This window comes from Adiantum capillus-veneris, chromosome 29 (genome assembly GCF_014529385.1).
Source record: "Adiantum capillus-veneris isolate H3 chromosome 29, ASM1452938v2, whole genome shotgun sequence".
Taxonomy (NCBI): Eukaryota; Viridiplantae; Streptophyta; class Polypodiopsida; order Polypodiales; family Pteridaceae; genus Adiantum; species Adiantum capillus-veneris.
This window is the reverse complement of record NC_140959.1, coordinates 34,038,688-34,044,687: the sequence shown is the minus strand read 5'-3', so window position 1 is coordinate 34,044,687 and position 6,000 is coordinate 34,038,688.

The following is a 6,000-nucleotide window of genomic DNA, read 5'->3' as shown; positions in this document are numbered from 1 at the left end:
TTTTCTTGTTTTAGAGATGCTATTTGGTTTTCAAGTTCTAAAATTCTTGTTGTATTTGAAGACAAAACAGTTTTGAGATATTGAATGTAATGTGTATGATCAATGTGTAAATGAGATAACCTAGAACTATATCCTAGTAAGCCATCAACCCCATCACCAACAAATCTCATCAAATCATGAGGTGTGTGAAAAGATGGATACCTTCCAGTGCTAGAATCCGGTGGATACAAGCTCCCATCTGTCCATATATCAATGTGTTTCTTTCCCTCGTTTTGTGAAGTTGTTGTGCTTCATTTGCAGTTGTAACTGGTCTTTGATAGATACTCCGCGTAGTATCATATTCCTGGGTTAGCTTAATGTTCAAGTGAAACTTGCGGTTATCACTAATGAAAGATGTATTAGTCATTGTAAGTAATGAAGGAGCAGAAAGTATAATGGAAATAACGTAGCAGCAGAACAAGGTGCATCAGAGAAGAAGAGATAAAGCTCGCGAAAGGTGAGAGAAAAAAGAGAGATTCAAAAGTGGAAACAACTATTTTCCGCCAAGTGAAGTAAATGAAAACAAATTTCGAGGTGAGCCACAAAGGAAATTTAGAGATATATACCTAGATACGCTTTAGATTGCGCAGATATGCTTTAAATGACCAAAATGGACAAATTTGGAGCCGTTTTGACCACAAACGGCTCTGCTAATTAGTAATTTAACCAATTCCTTACACAGCCCTTTTTGAGTCGTTTTTGGCCCTAATGTATAGATTTGGGGTTTGCTATTTGAAACTGACCGTAATTGTGTGTAAGGAACTTCTATTTCTCTTATAAATAGTGTATTGAATGATTCCATGGTGTTTTTTGTTTGAATGTAAGTTGGTCGTGAAAGCCCGATTCTTAAAAAGCACTCGCCAGAAATTGCTCGCCCAAAAATTGCGTCTCCCTAGAGCCTATATAAAGGATCCTTCTCCTCTCACTTTTTTACATAGACATCTACAGAAGCACAAGCTCTCTTGCAACGACATGCCAGAGGAAGCCTCTCTCCCTAAACCTCTCACCTTCAATCTATCTCTATCTCCAATCGTCGATGTGCCGTCTCCTGGTTTGTGAACACTCTCTCTCTCTCTCTCTCTCTCTCTCTCTCTCTCTCTCTCTCTCTCTCTCCAACAATGCGCTTTCTTTTGTCTATTCCGAAGCTATGGCTCCGAAGTGTGTAACGTGAAGTTCTAAGGATGCCCATGCCATTGCACCACCTAGGAAGGTGCAAAGAAAGGTGCCTACTATGAACGTATCTCATGTGGAAGCATCAATCAAAGAAGAAGTCAAAGTCGTCCAACCTCTAGCACAGGAGTTAGCCACACATGCTCCAAATCCGGTAAGACAAATTTATAATTCTGCATTGCTATTCATGTTTGACTTGGGAAGCTAAGCATAGGGAACCCCTTAAATTGTCCGAGAAACGTGATTCTATCACAAGCAACAAGCATGTGTTTTTATAGATTAGTGAAAGAACTATTTGATAAATTTTCATTGTTTGTTGAATTGTTATTGCTTAACAAATTGTTATTATTTGATAAGTGCATTCTGATTGATATGAAGAATTGGTTGACCATGTTTGAAGAAACATTTAAAGAGAAGAATTGTTAAAAGAATATCTTTTGTTCCTCGCGGGTAGTGAGATGATTCCGCGGTTAGCGGAGATTAAGCTGAGGTTATTGGCTCTCTTTTGTTCCTCGCGGGTAGCGGGATGCCTAGAAGTTAGCAAGATGCCTCGCAGTTAGCGGATTGCCTCGTGGGTAGCGGGATGCCTCGCTGTTAGCGAGATGGAAAGGTTGCCCAATTCGCGGTTAGCAAATAAATCCTTTGCAAAGGCCCTCTTTGAATTGTTTTGGTATTGTTTGAAGGGCTGGATAAAAGAACCTGTGTTTGGAATTAATTAAGGAACAATGTTTGTATATGTTAAACAGTGCGGTAAAAAGTGTGAGTGTGGGGTGGAAAGTGGGGGCTGGCTCAGGTTGCTAGTCAAGGACGGGTGGTCTTGATTAGTCGAGAAACTTTCCACTCCCTTTTATTAAGAGAAGTGAAACTAGAGACTCATTGTGCCAAGAGTCGAGATGGCCCAAATCTACGTGACACAAGATTACTATTTAGTTTAGACTAAGTCTCATATCATATTTATGGTTTATGGATGATGGCCGTGCCTCTTAAACGTGGGGAAAAAGGCATTGTTTATGGATTTCAAATATTTCAATGGGATTTCATCTTTATGTTATGAGACAGCTTTATTAGAATCCTAGATTTATCGACCTGTCTTGTGGATGGATAGAGGACTTCCTCTCTTATGTTGCTCGTATCTCTACTTTGTGGAAACAGAGTAGGGTGTTGTCAATGGAAAATGAGAATAAAGGAAGGCCATCTATCAAGTCGCCCCAATCTTCTCGGGGTTGGGGACCTCACACTTAAACATAACTTCTACGAACCTTGAACGTGTCGCAAGAAGGAAAATGTTGTGCTCAGATTGCACACTAAAGTTTTGAGGATCATCTGGTCCAATGCTTGCATCCAGAGCTCTATTCATAAGTGTGACTGTGACTCGCTCAAACTTTGTCTCCTTTACAAGCTCACACTCATCTAGCTTAAAAACAAACTTTAGGACGTCGTTGCACTCTTCAGCGGTGACATCGAACAATTGCACAATGTATGACTACAACACGATGATATCATAAAAAATATTTTTATAATTGTCATAGACCATTTCTTCTCCTTTTGGCGATCTGTATGTCGATTCAATGAGGAAAGGACTTCCTAGCTTTTGAAGCACCTCCTCATTGACTTCTCGTCTTGTTTTTTGAATAGAGAAAGGGTTTGGAAGAAGTGTGTGCTTCATGTGGAACTTTTTGACTTGTCTTTGTATAGACCTCAGTAAGAGGAGTTAAGAATCAAAACCCATTTCTAGTGGAATAGCACTGCAAATGATGCTACATACTTAAAAATGATAGCATATCTCTTATTGGATATATCAACTTCATCCAAAATTGATTGAGCATCCCATGCAAGGAGTTGTCTCTCCTTTAAAAGGCTGTCAATTTTTCTAACAATGATCTTACCATAGCGCTTATCATCCAAGAGGCGAGCTACATTTTTGCGATTCAATATGAGTCCGTAATGGGCCGAGAAGGTGGTTGTGCTATGCCCCACTTCTTTTTCAGGGTGAAGCAAAGATCTGTGCAAGCATGTTAGCAGTAAGAGATGTGAGAGTTTATGAATATAGATCTCAGAAGGATAGATGCACTCACTTGATGGCTTGCACCCTTTTCTTAATTCCTCCCGAGCCAACTTTTAAGTCCTTGATGTCTCTTAGTTTTCTTTCTCTTTGGTGAAGACCTAGCGCCGTTTTTTTTTCTCTGAGTTGTTGTGTAAGCTCCTTGATGGTCTCCTTGCTACCTTCAACCTGTTGAACATATTGCACGACTTTCTGGTGTAAGTGGACATTCTCGTTGTATACAATATCTCTATCTTGTTGCAGAACATCATTTCTTGTAGCCAACTACTGAGTGTAGCCATACAAGCCATGGTAGCCATCTTTGACATAGTTCATTAAGGATGTAATATCCTTAAAAGGTGGAGTGGAGTTTGCGACGGGATGCTTTGGATACATTTTGCCGTCCAGCCAAAGGTCCACATTTTTCATGCCCTGTGATCTTTAGTTCTCCTTCGAAGCTTCAGAAAGCGTCTGCGGTTTTTTTGCTTGCACAGGGGTTCATAGTCTCGTGAGAGCTCTATGTGCATGTGATATACATCTCTCCTATTCCTTGTAGAATTTCTTTGTGGAGAAGCTACAAGTGTCGACTGAGACATGACTGATCAAAACTGTGTGCAAAAGGAGGTGGGGGCGATTGAATAATGGCAATTTAAATATCACGCACGTGAGAGAGAACGCAGGAGGGAATGGGGGGAAGAAGGAGACAGGGAAATAGAGCTTAGTTTTCAAAAATCCAAAAGATTGAGATATTCACATTGAATTCAGTAGCTGTCGTAGAGAGTGAAGTGTTATCATGACTGGAATACTTTTTGGGTTTTTTAATAAACGTACCTTGCATGAATAAGATATCCAAATTTTTAGAAAACAGGTACGAAAAAGGGTTAAAATGAATTTGCTATTATCTCTCTCTACGTTCACATGGCATTTCTTATAAAGCCCAAATTTGAGTCCAAACTTTTCCTAATGATACAATTAATTAACTCTTAATCTAAGTTTTTTTATGCAAATCAAATTGTATATGATGCATGAAAGCTAAACAAAGATTCATAACAAGAAGCTTAACACAAACGTATTCAAAAATATAAAATCTCTTACCTTTTGATGGTTTCAATAAGACGTATTAAAAATGGTTACCAATTCATCGTAAGTTACTTCTACTGTAGGATTTTGATAAATCTTTTATGACGAGTGCTTTGAAACTCCATATGAATCGTTGAATTGCATATGATCCATAAAAAGAAAATACAAGAATTATGCAAAAAGAAACTAAACATGTATCTATTTAATGTAGAGTGCGCAAGTGATGGAGAAGGTAGAAAAGAAGACTACACACACACACCAACACACATTGAGACACACACACAATCGTTACCATGCAGTAGCCATTCAACGAGCTGCTCTTCTCTTCTTCTCTTTTAACTATTATCCAAAGTATATTTACAACATAGTATAGTGAGTGTCCAGCCGCCCATAGCACAATGGACATATTCTTTAACATCATATTCTTTAATTCTCTCCCTCAAGCTCAGAATGAGCTTTCATATGATGGATTCCCAATGCTTCACGAAAGTAGCAAAACTTCTCCTTTCCAAGAGCTTTTGTGAATATATCCGCAACTTGATCATTTGTCTTCACATACACCAAATCTATCTCATTTTCCAAAACTTTTTCTCTAATGAAGTGATAATGTACCTCAATGTGTTTAGTGCGAGCATGGTAAACTGGATTCTTTGCCAATAGTCAAAACCAAATTCTACCATAAGCACTCTCAACTATGACTCTTCACATGCTGCCAAAGCTGCTCCACGATATTCAGCTTATGTACTTGATAATGCTACAGTTGATTGCTTCTTGCTACTCCAACTTATCATACCATTGCCAATGGAAAATGCATAACCACTTGTAGATCTTCTATCCATAAAATCTCCTGCCCAATCTGCATCTGTGTAACCATAAAGACAAAGCTTCTCATTCTTTTCATAAAACATTCCATAAATGACAGTGGCTTTCACATATCTCATAATCCATCTCACTGCATCAAGATGACTTTTACATGGCTTTTTCATGAATTGACTCACAACACCCACTGCATAACTCAAATCTGGCCTTGTTATTGTCAAGTAAATAAGGCTTCCAACCATCTTGCGGTACATAGTGACATCCTCAATGTAATGTCCATCATCAAACAACTTCACATTTTGATCAAGAGGTGTATCAACCAGTTTGCACGCTTTCATTCCATACTTCTCAAGCATATCCAACGCGTATTGTCTTTGTATCATCCAAATTCCTGATAATGTATTGACAATTTCAACTCCCAAGAAATATCTCAACTCACCAAGGTCCTTCATGTTGAATTCTCTCAACAAACTCTTCTTGACATGCAAAATTTGCTCATCATGACTTCCAGTGAGAATCAAGTCGTCAACATAGATAACAATAACGACGATCTCTCCATCAACATGCTTCAAAAACAATGAGTGATCAGCAGTAGACTGTTTAAATCCAATCTTCTTCAAGAATCTGGTTATCTTTTCACACCAAGCTCTAGATGCTTGCTTCAAACCATACAATGCTTTCTTCAACTTACACACATAATATGGAAACTCTGGATGTTAATAACCCTCTGGCTGTATCATATAAACTTCTTCTTCCAAGTCACCATTCAAGAATGCATTATCGACATCCATTTGCCGTAACTTCCAACCAAACATACTTGCCATTACTATCACCAATCTGACTGTTGTCAT